We start from the raw sequence: 14,994 nt of genomic DNA, 5'->3' as shown, positions 1-14,994 counted from the left end.
TATTGTTCTCAGACGAATCAAGATTCGCTCAATTTTCGGACAGTGGAAGGATATGGGTCTGGAGAATGCCTCACCAAGAGTTTTGGCTCAACAGATTGCAGCCAACTGTGAGCATGGTGGTTTCAGCGTGATGGTTTGGGGAGCTGTTTGGGTTGGTGGGAGATCGAGCTTAGTGGAGTGCGTTGGCAACATAAATTTTGCGAAATACGTCAAATATCGACTCTTGCCACTTTATTCCTCGGGTTTCACGGACAAGAACACAACGTTGTTCCAGGAAGATGGAGCACCGTGGCACACTGCTAGAAACATCCAAAAGTGGCAGGAAGAAAATGGTATCCAAAAGTTGCCCTGGCCTGACATGAACCCCATCGAAAACCTCTGGGCCATACTCGACTGGCAAGTCAAGAAACAACCAAAAAAAAACAACTTCGAAGAGCGATCTACTCCAAGTTTTGAAGCAAGAGTGGGTGAAAATCCCACAATTCAAAATTGAAGAGACGATTCTCACGATGCCCAAAAGGATCAACGAACTCCACTAAGCGAAAGGAACATCTACTAGATATTAATTAAATTATAAATGTATCAATTCATGTGAATATGACTGAAAAATTTCATTTTTTCTGAAAAGGTGGTGTTCTATTTACTTGTGACCACGCTATGTATATGGCATATTGGAGGATAGCATGTCATCTACACACACAAAACACCACCACCCTACTCTGCACTGAATGGTTATAGCCATCTTTGCATGGAAACAATTCAGGAGGGTGCATCCACGGTCGACCACCCCAGCGGCTTGGAACTGTAAAGTCATATGGACTCCCAAACTCCACTAGAAAAAAGGAGGGGTGGGGTGAGAACGTCATGGAGAGTCCAGAGGAACATTATCACCTGAGACAATGCAATGGGTGACCACAAAAACCCTATTTTGAAAAGCAGACCATACAGATTTACTCAATACAAGGCATGGCAGGGATCGGCAGTTATCTCCTTCTGTTTTACACATGCAGTTCATGGGTGGTACAGTCCGGAATGGGCAAATTTATGAAGCAATTACATCGCAAGGTTATTCACCTACAAGCGATCTTGTGGAACACCTTATCTCAACAGTGAGCATTGCAAAGCCATGGAAGATAAAGTGCGAGTCAACATAGCTGTATAGTGCAAGATCCATATAATGAGTAAATAAAGCAAGGGCTCCTGAAAGGAAAAGTATGAATATAAACTCACTCAGTCAAAGTCGCACTGAACCCTGAAGAATGACCACAGGTGGAAGACGAAAACCTGAGGAAGAAGAAACCGTGATATGGTGCAAATAATGGGAGATGAATGTATTAGGTGTAGCCCACATGCCTGACTGTAGAATTTCCTCCAATGGCCAAAGAAGATGAGATGAGAGGGAAAAGGTGAGGTGTTGAATCTGATGAGAAAACACATGGAACAAATTCCGGGATGAAGACAAGAAGGAATAAGCCAATCAAATCCAAAGTCGAACCCAATTGCTGAAGATAAAAGGAGAAAGATCCCGAATAGAGGAAGACTGTTACGGGATAAAGAGTCAGGAACAGATACCATGAAAGGAAGCTGTGCGGGCAATATCAAAACAAAGAGTACGGACAGGACATTGAAGTCTATCTAGATCGGGATGAGGGTAGAGACGAGAAATAGAAGGAAGGGAAATAGGTGAAAAGGAGGAATTACCCTCTCTAGCTGTTGAGGTTTTTGGGAGGAAGGAATGATCTGGATAAAGGAGAAGATAGGTAGGGTGGTAAAGCGTATGTGAAATGTCAATGGCAAACAAATCAGATCTTTGACGTTTACAGGTTAAGAAGACAAGGAAATACATTTTAAGGGAAAGGTGAAACATGGAACATGAGGAAAGGGGTTAAAACAGAGGTAAAATGAGGGAATGGAGGACCACATTAATATTCCAGTCCAGAAGACGATGAATCTGGAAGGAATGCATTAATATAGTAAGGGTGGAAAGCAAAACAGTATCAGGAAAAATGAAAGGTATGGGATAAGACAGCCCAATAACCAGAGAGCTAGGAGCCCGAAGACCCCCAGTAAAGAAGCCTTGGGAGAAACTCTGACACCTCACAAAAAGTAAGTCAGTCAGCTGGGAATCCCCAAGTTATAGACCAACTGGAGAACACTTTCCATTTGCACTGATACACCTCCACTGAAGAAGGACATATGGAACAAGCTAAAAGGAAAGCTACTCAAAGGGAACCTGATCTCCTCACAAAGGACTGAATAAAAGCAAGGCGTGAAGACAAAGGACATGAATGGCTGGATGTAGAACTGGTGACCAAGGCTGATGAATAAGAGAGGGAACAAAGGATGAGGTACTGGAGGGAAGAGTTGCAGTCCTTGTAATAGTGAAAACCATGGTTGAGCTGGCCAATAAGAAGCACTCAGAAGGACCCGACACAGTGTGGTATAGATAAGAGAGATCACCCAATGAAGTACTCTGATAGGAAGATAAATATAAAGGAATTTATGGAACCAATCCTGGCTGAGGGCATTGACAGCCAGAGCCCGAGGATGAGGTACTGGGGACCAAAAGAGGGGTAACTTATGATTGAGGTATGTGGCAAATGCATCTATGTGGGGAAAACCCCATGGATTGCAAAGCCCCAGAAAATGAGGGGATCTAAAAACCACTCTGTTGGATATATTTAGTCGGGGTGGGAAAGACGATCCATTACGAACTTGAAAGCATCTGAAACATGACACGCAATGAGTTGAATGTGGTGTGTGTGGGCCCAATATAGTAGATCCAACATTTAAAAACAGAGAGATCTCGACCAGGTGCCCCTTTGCAATTGATATATGCTACCACCATAGAAATGTTGGAATGAATCATCACCAATGTCTGGCAAGAGGAATGAAGTAATTCAAAGCCTGACGATGTTGATAAGCCTCCTGGTGATTGACCCATGCACCCCAGCCCTAAAAAGATGTAAACCCGGACGAGGAGGAGGAAGCGGGATGCCAATTGACGTATGGGCCTTGTCCAACCACCAATGCAGATTGTCCATCAGGGTAGAAGGAAGGGTAACGTGAGCTGACAAGAGATACTGAGCAAGGTTCCATTGATCATGAAGAGTCTAATGAAGGTATCGCATATGCGCACAACCGAGGGAAACCAGTAATGTCATTGAAGACCACAACCCCAAAAACGATAGAACCTTGCAAGTAGAAGTGAGGGAGCCAAATGGCATGGCAAACTAAAAGTTTCATGGAAGGAAGTCATAAATGAGAAGGTTGGACATGATTGAGATGAGTGTCGAAAAAGACACAAAGTGGATGAGATATTGGGTAGGTCGTCAAAAGGACTTCTCCAATTTTGATTAACCAGCCCACCTTAGCAGCCACTAAAAGGAGCTGACGAGTATGGCTAGCCAATTCCAGTTTCAAAGGAACCAGAATAAGCCAGCATTCATTTAATGGTGGAATTTTAACCCTAGAGGAAGAAGATGGTGTGCAAAACTTTGACGACCCTACAGAAAACATAATGGGCAGAGCAAGTTCAAATGGTAGGGTATGAAATTGATAAACCACCCCGTGATGGACAAACCAAAGATATGGATGAGATCGTGGTGATATAGGGATGTGGAGATAAGCATTGCCAATTTCCATCTTGGTCATCCATAAACCTGGAAAAAACGCCCACCGTAGCGTAAGAAGTGACTCCATGGTAAAATGGGGCAATTGAGGTGGGACAAATAGATAACAGGTCTTCAGTCCCAGTTTTCTTGGGAACAACAAAGAGTCTGGAATAAAAACCTGGTGAAGGATGTAGAACAGGTTCGATGGCCTGCTGAGAAAGTAGTTCTTGAACCACCTCCGACAGCTGTTGGTAGGTCATGGGATCTTGAGGTGGACGGAAGGAAAAGGTATAGGAGACACAGGAGGTGGGAAAAAAAAAACGGGATCATGAATCCTTCTGATAAAACTTGAAGAACTCAATGATCCTTGTCGAAAGGACACCAATGATGAAGAAAATCGGCAAGCCGAGCTCCCACTGGACCAGAACCACCAGATAGCCACCGATACCGTTGGTGATGTGACATGCATCATCGAAGAAAATGACGAGACGATGCACCTTGACAAGAAGGGACATGTAAGGGGAGGGACAGGATGAGAAACGGTAATAAATGCCATATTGGATTCTGCCTAAGACAAATGGGTGACAAGGTTGGAAAGGGATGACTGTTGTTGTACCGATGCAACTTGTGATTACAAAGATCATGTCAAAGACGTATTGCTGCAGAAATAGGAGCACACATAAATCCCAAAGATAAGATGATGCTAAACAGATGTGAGTTAAGGTCGCATTACGACCTAGAAGGTCCAAACAACAGAGAAACCATGTATGTAAAGCTAGAGCTGAAGCCGACAATTGAGCCAACGTGGAGGAAATGGTGAGAATGTCCCCAGAAAACCCCTCAGGATTTCGGTGGAGAGCCTCAGAGAGAATATGGATGGTAGAGAGACACTGTAAAAAAGAGTTGTGATGGTAAGACGAGGGTAGGAAGATTGAGCATGGGTCAGACTTACAGGAGATTCGGGATCCGCACCCCAAACTGGCAAAATGAAACCTAACAATTGCTGGTCCTGAAAGGACAGTCTGCCTAATGATATGCAAGAGAAAACTGATCCAAAGCCTTCATCACGTAATTGTGAGGCAAATTGGTCAGCATGTGCCTGAATATCTGGGGAGGGGGGGAAAACCAAATAGGGATGGGAAGATCGGTCATGTAATAAGGAAGGATGTGGCTCATAGAAAATAAGGGAAAAGAATAAAACATCACATACCAGTGAACAAAATCCAAAAAGACTGTATTAGGCCTAACTGATTCCTGAGGTGGAGCATGGGAAGGCACGGCAAAATCAGCAGGTGGAAACAGGAGATCCAAGTCCTCGTCTGCCTGAACAGGCTCGGGTTGTTCAGGAGGAAGTGGAGCAAAATCCGAAGACAGGTTGACCCATGTAAAATTCAACCTTCCAGCAAGTAAATGTGGATAAATTCCTGCCTGATACATAGCGCTAGTCGCAGGTGTGACCCTAGAAGTGGTAACATGAACTTCGGAATTCATAATGAGGAAGAATCAACCAATAATCGAAAGTATAATTAACAATGCAACTGTAATAAACTGGGATTAAAATTAATTTAAGAAACAGTCTTAATAGAAACTAGAAGTAAAAATAAATGAAGACCACTTCGTGAGTATAGTAAAGATGAACGTAAAACTTTAAACAAACAAAAAAGAACACGTCCAAGCACAATTGCTGCCAAATGAGAAGTGATAGTTCAGTAGAGGTGTATAGAGGGAGTCACGTGTCACGTATGTCATGCTCCTATTGATGGAGAAGTGATGCAGGATGATTTACAAGACATATTGGAATCATTCAATTCCAATATGGGGGGTGGAGCAGAAGGCTTGTGGCATGTATAAAGAAACAATTTGCATACAGAGGGCAGCACTGGACGAGAATAATTAATCTTGTGAGAAGAGGGAAGTACCATATCAGAATGTTTCAAATAGATATTTATGTTAAATATACTGGAACATTAAAGTGTTTGGTACAAAGTAATATTAATTGCAAATAAAACTTATTTTAAAGATGCTTAGATATCACAAGCATGTTTAATAATCATGCTTTTTTGTTAAATCAGTAATTCCTCTTTCTTGAAAAAAGCAAATTTCATACACTTACTTAAAGGAAGCTCCAGGATATAATGTACGTAGAGGTTATTATCACTGAATCCATAAGCTGAAACTGAATAAACACAAATGTTAAATTCTGATTAAATCTGTGTATACATACAACTAAGTTCCAAGCTACCTTTTAAGATATCCCATATTGTAAATTTTACCTTGACATTGCTTGTTTTGTCCTTAATGCTGAATTTTTTTGTTACCTGGTTCTTATATATGCACAAAAAAAGTATTGTGTACTACTGGTAATGAAAATGTTTTACACAATATAATTCTAAATGCATCTTTATAAAATAACAATTAATTTACATTGGTGTAAAAAGTATCATTACTCTCGGTGAATATCCCACTTACAAGTAAAATTCAGTTTAATAACAGCACTAACTCTGACATAACCACATCCAATTAATATTGTACTTTTAGGCTGATTTTCTTAACTTTTATCTTACTGTATTAATCTCATTCTTTCTATACGTGCATTGTTTTTTGTTATTTAGCTAGATAGATCACCTTACTAGTATTTATGCAGTCTGGATATGAAACTGAATATAATAATGCCAGATTTTCTCAAAAACAACATTTCTCTGATGAAAAAAAAATTAAAGAATCTAATCATTGAGTCATAAAGTGGCATTTGTTTTTAGATAATTTATCAGTTTATTTTCATCTACTCTCCCAAGATATCTTCAGTAAAAGTTTTACTTTATAAGAAATTACTTTCAAAGATGTGTGTTCAGTCACTAGTATAAGAGCACATTAAAGAGTAAATTAACCTGAATCAGTACTTACATCTCAGAAAACTGTCAAATGCAAAATAACACAATATTGTTTCATTAGTTTTATATTGTCTATATTTTTAACAAATTAATAATTTAGGTGGCATAACAAAAATGCATTAACATATAACTGAAGAGATAGATATTTAGAAAACTTAACATTTGCTCAAAACAAAACAAAAACATCCATTTGTAGTTTAATGCATCATGTTAACAGTAAGTTTGATTAGTGATGTGACTGTAGAGCTAATTTTATAGGCATATATTACAGGTATTATTCATAACATAAATTACTGAACAACAAGTGGTTTTGCATCATTAGGGTCCATTCTACACAATGGGCTATCTGTGCTGTGTATCCAAACCTGATTTTTTTGCATTGTAACCCTTTGGACTTAATGCTGAGCTACCAGGGGTCATTTGTGTAATAATGACCATTGACTTCCTGGCTATATCTTGAAGAAATGGGAAGCTCACACCAAGGACATAAATATTTTGTCATTCAGTGATATTATACTAACAGAGAGTTAGATAAAGCTTTCAACAGTCAATACCAATCCTTGGTCTTTTCCTTTGGCATGAACTAAAACTGCAGTGACCTATCAACTTACACAAAGTAAGGAGAATTTTTAACATTAAATATTATATGGAAAATTCAATAAATGAAAAATAGACTCCAGGATCATGAGTTGAATCCAGGACCTCTGTCTAACAGGGACAGTACTGTATCAACTGAGCAATCCCCATCATTGATCACAATATTACATTACTGGAATGACTTACAACCAAATTATACAAAGTCTATCACAGACTTATGTTTATTTTTAAATTCATTTAGGAATGAATGAAAAGTTAACAGTTTCTATACTGAAAATCATTTCCAATAATACTTACCTTTACACTTTAGCTTTATCCCAAAGAAAGTTTTTCTTCTCTGCTCATCTCAGAATTGGTATGAATTTTACCTTGATTGCTCCAGTCTTTATACCCCACTATATTGCCCCCATTGATTGTAATCTTGTGACTCTCTCCACCTACGTCGATGCTCCCTCTATACCTGATCCTCGTATAAGCTTCCTATTATTCTTTCTTATTCACTTTTTCAAGACTGGTTAAATTACAGACCTGAACACCAGCTACTGTGGGGAAGAAGGGTGGAAGAGTGTAAAGGAGGTAAGTATTGTTGGAAATACATTTTCAGTATAGAAAATGTTAATTTCCAAAACACACTTATCTTCGTTCACACTTTAGCAAAAATCCCACATTGACAAGGTGGAGGGGCTAGTGAGGGCAAGATCCACACAGAAAGTGTCTATGTAACAAAGAGTTGTGGGAAAATAAGATATAGTAATAGCATATTAGTGGGGACTGCACTACTTCTAAAACAGGAATGCTCTTTGCCTGGACAACAAGAAATCTAATTCCTGGGTGGAAAAGGCCGACCAGCTACAGAGATAAAATCCTAACATTAATTCGTCCAGGTTCCACATCTCATCATTGGAATTATAGGGCTGTGGACCCAAATCCAGATCCAAGTTGAAGTGGCTAGGGCATGAGGACCACTTTGTATTTGATCTTGTTTAGTAATGTGGTATTATTTGTAATTTGAACCAAACCTGATAGTTACAGAAAGTTGCATGTTGAGCCACCAGAATTATGAAGAGAAAGCAAGCAACATAAAAGTGGACAAACCCTATCCCTAATCTCAAGAAGTGCAAAATGGAACAAACTGAACTCGGAATTACGGGACCTGTCACGCCACTAAAACCTGTAGAAACAGAGATTACCAACGTCCCAACTCCCAACCTGAGAGGCAAGGTAGCACCTCCTGCCCCTGGAATTACAAGGAGGATGTGGAACAAACTAAGTCCAAACAAGGGCACAGGAATTGACGCTCCTCATGTGAAACTATGAGGAGTCAAGGACCCTCTTCTATGATAATTGAAATGAACAGAATGACCAGAAAAAAGGGCTATGCTCAACTCAATTAGATAGTGGAGAATCATTTCTGAACTGGAATTACAAGGAGGTTTCTGCATAGGCTGGCCTTGCTCCTACCATACATCTGGGAAAACCATCCAGGGTTATTGGTAGGAGGGCATCCAGCTTTGCCCTCTTCTGCTTGAGTGAAATAACGAGTTCAAGCATTACCCAGGGGGAATAAACCTCTGTCCACCACTTCAGTGACTGGAAACTGGGAGTGGTGAGGACTCCCATTGGGAGTCCCAAGCAACGCTGCTCCATAGCACAGCTTCCCCCGTATTATTGAGATGAATGTGTTTAATTTGTTTCACGACCAACATATGTGTCTTATTGTACATTGAGTTTTAAACCATTTGTAAAATATCAGACAAGATTTTTATTCATCAGTTAGAATGTTTTAATTATACAGCAACAACAACAGAAGTGTGGGTCTTACTACAAAATAAAGATGGTAATAAGGAAAAATATAAAACTCTTATGTGGTACTGGTAGTACGTACAAATCACACAAGGTTATCACTAAATACTGAATCATATTTTTATTATGAACTAAATATAAAATTATGCTAAATTATTGAACTTAAAACTACAAATTTAAATGCAAAAGATATAAAAAATCACAAACTCTTTCAGTTCAAAGTCCTAAGCCTAATTCATGTAAAGACCTTGCATTCGCCAGTCGATAGCTCTTAACCCTAACAATCGTGGATCAACTTCTTTCCTAAAAATATATCTATTTTCAGTTAATATTTCAATATAATGATTAATATAAATAGATATACGATGCAGCATGACTTAAGCTACTATATAAAAATAATAAAAGTCACGTACATCCCATGCAGTTTTTTCCAGAAGCAAGTTTTCTAAACGCTTATAGAAAAGCACTATTGGCCAGTACTAGATACAACCTCTACATAAAATGGCAGTTACTATAATAAGCACCACCCACATTCATATTGTAAAATCCAGAGAACAATGTTTCTTCACGTGCTTTCCTTATCATCCTATGATTTGTCAAATGTGAGATACAGCAGTTGGAATAACATGGTACTGAAATTGACACCGTCGACTAGGATTGGCTAAAAGTTTTACAACTGAGGTTTAACATGCCCAGACGCTGTTTTATAAAGAAAACAGACCAGAAAAAGATTTAGCTGCCAATCATAGATAGCAGGACCAGTGCTGAAGTGGAAGGAAATATTTAAAAAAAATTTTCTTCTTAGAAGGCCTCAGATAAGATCAAAATGGCCACGGAAGATAAAGGGTTAAGCCATCGAGTAAGGTGCAGGCTCAAAAGCAACTGTGGAAAGACCCAGAACATCACACACTCGATGGACCAAATGAAGAAACAGAGCCTGAGGCAGCTTATCCCAAAGTGGCCTCCTGAGAAGCCAACAGAATAAAAGAAGGTGCAGGAAAAAACGAATCTCAATTCTCTCCAGAATGTCCAGGATCACCCTCATCCGCAGCCTCAGACGCCCCCCCCCCTCTAGAAGAATACTACTTAACTGAATATATGTCTCCATCTCACTATGAATAAGATCACTGACAGTCTCAACTGTTGATTGATGCTAGATATCAAAGTGGAATAGGAGAGACCTGATTTGCCTCTGTGCTGGAAATAATAATCTGGGTATTCATGACATATATTGGCTTGCCAAACGAAATTTAGTTTTTTTAAAAACCAACTACGTAACATGAAGAATACTCAAAGTATCTCCAATGAACGTAGCACAGAGAAACCTATTTTTTTAATGCTTTGTTGAGAAAAAAAGTGATAACATTATCTGAATGAGGTGCTTATATACATTACCAGGAAAGAGGGTGCACTGACATAGGTGGAGAGTGTCATGAGACAAATATTGCCAAGGGCAATTAAGTGGGGTATAAAAGACTGGAGCAAGCGAGAAAAAATGAGAACAATGCTCAGATGGGCAAAAGAAGAAACCCTGGGAGTAAAGTAATAGCTGTAGTGTGAGAGGAGGTAAGTATGTTTTGGAATTTAAGTAATCAATATCTATTGGGCAGAAATGATACTCACACAAGAGAGTTCTACTTGTTGATAATAGTGAAAAAAAAAACAAACAGTTAATGGTCACAAAAGAGATTATTTTTCTCACTTAAAAAAGAAACAGTGTATAAGCTTTCCTTTTAAAATGTGAAATTTTTACTTTTTCAATTGCAGTATTCTTAACCAGGACTCACTCAAAAATGTATTATAAACAGGGCAAAACAGAATATTTGAGGGAATTAGGCTAATACCAGGAACCCAAAAAACATTAACTATTTTTAAAAAAAGCACTGTTGAATAAGGGAAAATAAATTTCAAGTCTTGCTAAATATAGCTGCAATGTCTGTTGATTCTATAGCCAAAAATACAAAACAAGAGAAAACACTCACTAACCCTGAACATGAAACCATACATATTATGATGTAATAAGTTTATCTTCACAAGATACGGCAGGCTTTTAGAAAATATTAAACATTTTTTGTATGTAACAAATCAGATTTTTTACTAAAGATGTGTCTGTGAATTTATGGAGTTATAGCCTGACTAGTCTGAATGCAAGGTGATTTTTATGTTAAGATTAAAAAATTCTTTTTTTTTTATATTACAGTATTTTAATTTCATTTGCACAACCTACAGAACTTTCTAAATTAATATTAAATGCTTCATTCGGTAAAATGTTTTATTTTTTCTATTTTCTCTAACCTAGCACTATACAGCCTTGATCCACTTCATCGATCTTGTTATCACCCCCCCCCAAAAATATGGAATAAACTTAAATTACCATTTTTCCTTACTAGAATTATTGCAAACTGTAACACAAAGTGTCAATTATTTATCCTAAACAGCCTAGGGTTTTTAACAGTTTATATCTGTTTTATACTTAATTCTATTGTTTTATTGCTGTTTGAACTTAAACTACTAAATATGTGTAACAAAGCTATAATCACCAGCAAGAACACAGTTTAAGTTGAATTATGTAATTCAGATGCAGTTTTGCATGCATACCTCATTGAGAAATTATTTATTTGTTTTCTTATCCAACCTAATGAGCTTCAAAGTTTTTACATTTTAGGTACTTTTATAACAATAAATAAAAAAATAAACATAAAAACCAAAAATCTAGCACTTACATGTGGGTCTTGTACTTTTTTTTGTAGTTGAAATCTCAATAAAAGTTAACCTAATTTCTGGTAAGGTTGTTAGTTCTTTACTGAATTTTTTTATATATATTTCAAATATTCAATTAGGAACAAAAACTAATAACACACAAACAATATAATGTTCTGTAAGTATTATAATTTAACTGGCTTTGTAACTAAGCTAAAGTGTAAATATTTCCCTTGCTTGTTCAAGGTGAACTTGGCAATAGCAACTTTGATTCTGTAGGCTGAATGATTCAAAAGCTGTGGTCAAAATGAGCTAGCTATTATGTAATTCAGCGAATTACGTCTTTTCTTCCTATTGGTTATAGCTATGTATTAGCAAACGTCGGAGAGAATTAATGAAATATTTTTGAAAGGCAGTATGTGATAGGAGGGATTGACTTTCTGGTTTATATCTCAGTAAGTGAAGATGATTGGAGGCTATAAAGTTAGATTTTGTCTTAGCAATATCTGTACTATAAGTTTGTAATTTGTATTAAAATTCAGTTTCTCAAATAGGGTGGAAAGAATATCTAACTTGAGCAACTTGGAGTGAACAAATGTCATGTAATATAAAGTGAAGAATGAGAATTTATTTAAACATACCCTGTGAAAATTTGATTAACTATGTTTTTATGCCAAATTTATTGACATACAATGAAAATAAAGTAGTTTAATTACAATTTTAAATGTAATTCTGTTAAAAGGTTGTGATTTGCATTTTTATCTACCCACATGCAGAGGATTAAATAGTGCTTAAAAGGAATAATTCATAATCAACTTTTCTAGTTCTGATAACTTTCTGTTAAACTAAAGCTGTGATTAGCTAGGAAACAGATATTTGAAGATGAAGCCATATGAACAAAACTGTTGATGGACAAGAAGGTGGATCTGGTCAAGAAGACATATTCACGACTGTAATAAAAGGCTTCTGTACTATAGGATGTTTAAAGTTTAAAACAAATACACAAAAATCACAGCACTAACAAAATTTGAATGTAGAACATCAACAAGCCATTGAAAGGCTTGATCCACATGAAGAAAATGAAATTCCAAAATGACAAACAGAAAGGTAAAAAACACGACCAAATGCTGATGACTGGAAAGCTTCCCATAGTCAGGGTACAAGTCAATAAGTTGGTTTTACAGATGCAGTTTTAATGTACAGCAAAAGTCAAAGTTAAAGTTAGCTAAGGTTATCCTGCTAACTAATAAAATAGTAATAAAGAGGTAAATTATGTGAATATATAGAAATAGGTAGTTAAAAATAGAAATTATGCTAAGCAATCAAAAACAACTTGTAATACATTTCCTAAGTCATAACCAATATTGAAAAATTTCTGTTACAATTATAAACAAATTTGTGGAAACATGGTTTAAGTGATGATACAAGTCCATTAAAACTACAATGATATGCCGTAACTTACAAAAATAAACAAAAATAGAGAATGTACATAACGAATTTAATTGAGTATTTTATGAAAAAAATATCTGCTTCAATTTCCAAAATTCAATAGTTTAGTACATATTTTCATCTTTTTTTGAATTGACTGACCTATTTCTCCAAATAAGAATACTCGAAACACACCTGGGGCAGGCTAAAAAAAAAAGACATACAAAGTAAATGTTAACTCCATAATTACAGTAATGTTTCAATTCTTAGTTCTTATTTTGAAAAGTTAAATGCATTTTGAATGAGTAAAGGTAAAAGTTATCACATCTTTAATAGTAACCACATGTATAAACCAGATCCAGGGTTTAGTCAAGTGTTGTATTAAGGAAAATATTAGTATTATGTTTAATTAAGAGTACTGTAGCATAAGAAGCACCATCTGTAATCAAATGAAATGTTGAAGACAGTGGATGTCATCTAACAAAACTTAAGTTTTAGAAAGGAAAGTATGTTGATAATATCTTTAAAAAAATCAAAAAGTTACAATTTTCACATAGCTAAAGCAAGCATATAAAAAAAAATATATACAAGTTTTTATAACATAATCAGAGCTGGGCAATTAGTGGAATTTGCTAATTAGTTAATCATCAGGCTCATTAATCTATTACATTCAACTGAACAATTTAATCACATAACATGGCCAAAAAAAAAACAAAATATGAGATGAAAAAACAAACACCTATAATACTAAAAATCAGGTTTCAATATGTGCAGTGGACAGATTGTAGTAGTTTGGTAGTTTGTGTAGTTTGGTGCTTATACAAAAAACAAATAGCAGAATATTGATTACTTGGATAGTTGGAATAATCAAAAATAGTAATAACCAGTAACCCTAATTTTGACTAGTTGATTATTTTTGTAAGTCATAACCCCAATTGATTAAGCTGAACAAACTTGAATTAATTAAAAATCATAATGACAATATTTTGGTTATTGGATAGTTGCAATAATCAAAAACAGTAGCAACTGGAAACACTAGTTAATTATTATTTTGATTAATCAATTATTTTGTGTAACACTAGCTTATTACATTGACTAATTCAGTCAATGACCTAGGTGTGTAGTTCTAATTAAAAAAATGGAATTTAAAGCCTTTCCTGTCCTGTTACACTTAATGGTTGTATAAATATAAGTATGACATAGAAAATTAAATATTTAATTTGTTGGTAAAAATTCAGAAAAGTTACTGAAAGGGAATACGACTTACAGTATCAAACTCCTTTCCTACACATGTAAACACCAACTCTTTCTGTCTAGAATATAACTGTGAAAAGAATTCCAAGATAAAGTTTTAATCTAATGTGTTCATCTCTTCAAGGTTACTGTCCCATTTTTTAAAACATTTATAATGTACAGTACATTTTAAAAAGAAAAAAATCATCATGGTTTCTGGAAACAGTTCTTTAATAAGCAACCACATTGCTTAATTTATTTTACTAGCATAACTTCTTTTTTACAAAGAAATACAACAAAAATCTGGTAAGGCTCTTAAGGTATAACAAAGGGCTTTTAAAACTCAGATTTAATTAACTGCTATTTTAAGTGATGTACTGAAAATTACATTTTTCACTGTATTAGAAATGTTGATTACTTAGCATAATCTTATGTAATATTGTAAATTTTACCAGAAAAAAATTTTCACCAAACAGGATTGCAATTTGAATCTATGTCTTTGTCTGCCAAGGAGAAGTTTAAATAACTTAAACAGTTTTTTCATACCGCAAGCCTCAATCCTTCCTTCATTGCTTTATCAGCACATATACACATGCATACAAACAAACTCATATTCATTAAAAAGACAAAGTGGATTAAACTTAATACACTAATGCTAGTTATCTTTAAAAGCAAAAATTATATGTACAAAAATATGTTAAACCCAATGTGTTATAAGAAATTATGAA

The 14,994-nt window shown here is 36.0% G+C and overlaps 1 protein-coding gene across 1 annotated transcript in view; it reads right to left on the bottom strand.

The window, feature by feature from the left end:
* Nucleotides 1-14,353, bottom strand: part of LOC106469531 (Meckel syndrome type 1 protein homolog) — a 37,580-nt gene extending 23,227 nt beyond the window's left edge. Inside the window, exons 1-3 of the mRNA XM_013930030.2 lie at nt 14,301-14,353; nt 13,229-13,238; nt 5,728-5,790 (exon numbers count right to left, since the gene is read on the bottom strand). The gene's annotated coding sequence lies outside the window, so the exon portion shown is untranslated. The remainder of the gene's footprint in view (nt 1-5,727; nt 5,791-13,228; nt 13,239-14,300) is intronic.
* Nucleotides 14,354-14,994: the final 641 nt, after the last annotated feature.

Source organism: Limulus polyphemus, unplaced genomic scaffold, assembly GCF_000517525.1.
Source record: "Limulus polyphemus unplaced genomic scaffold, Limulus_polyphemus-2.1.2 Scaffold3531, whole genome shotgun sequence".
Taxonomy (NCBI): domain Eukaryota; kingdom Metazoa; phylum Arthropoda; class Merostomata; order Xiphosura; family Limulidae; genus Limulus; species Limulus polyphemus.
Note: the sequence above shows the minus strand (reverse complement) of the source record. Positions and strands in the feature narration are given on the sequence as shown.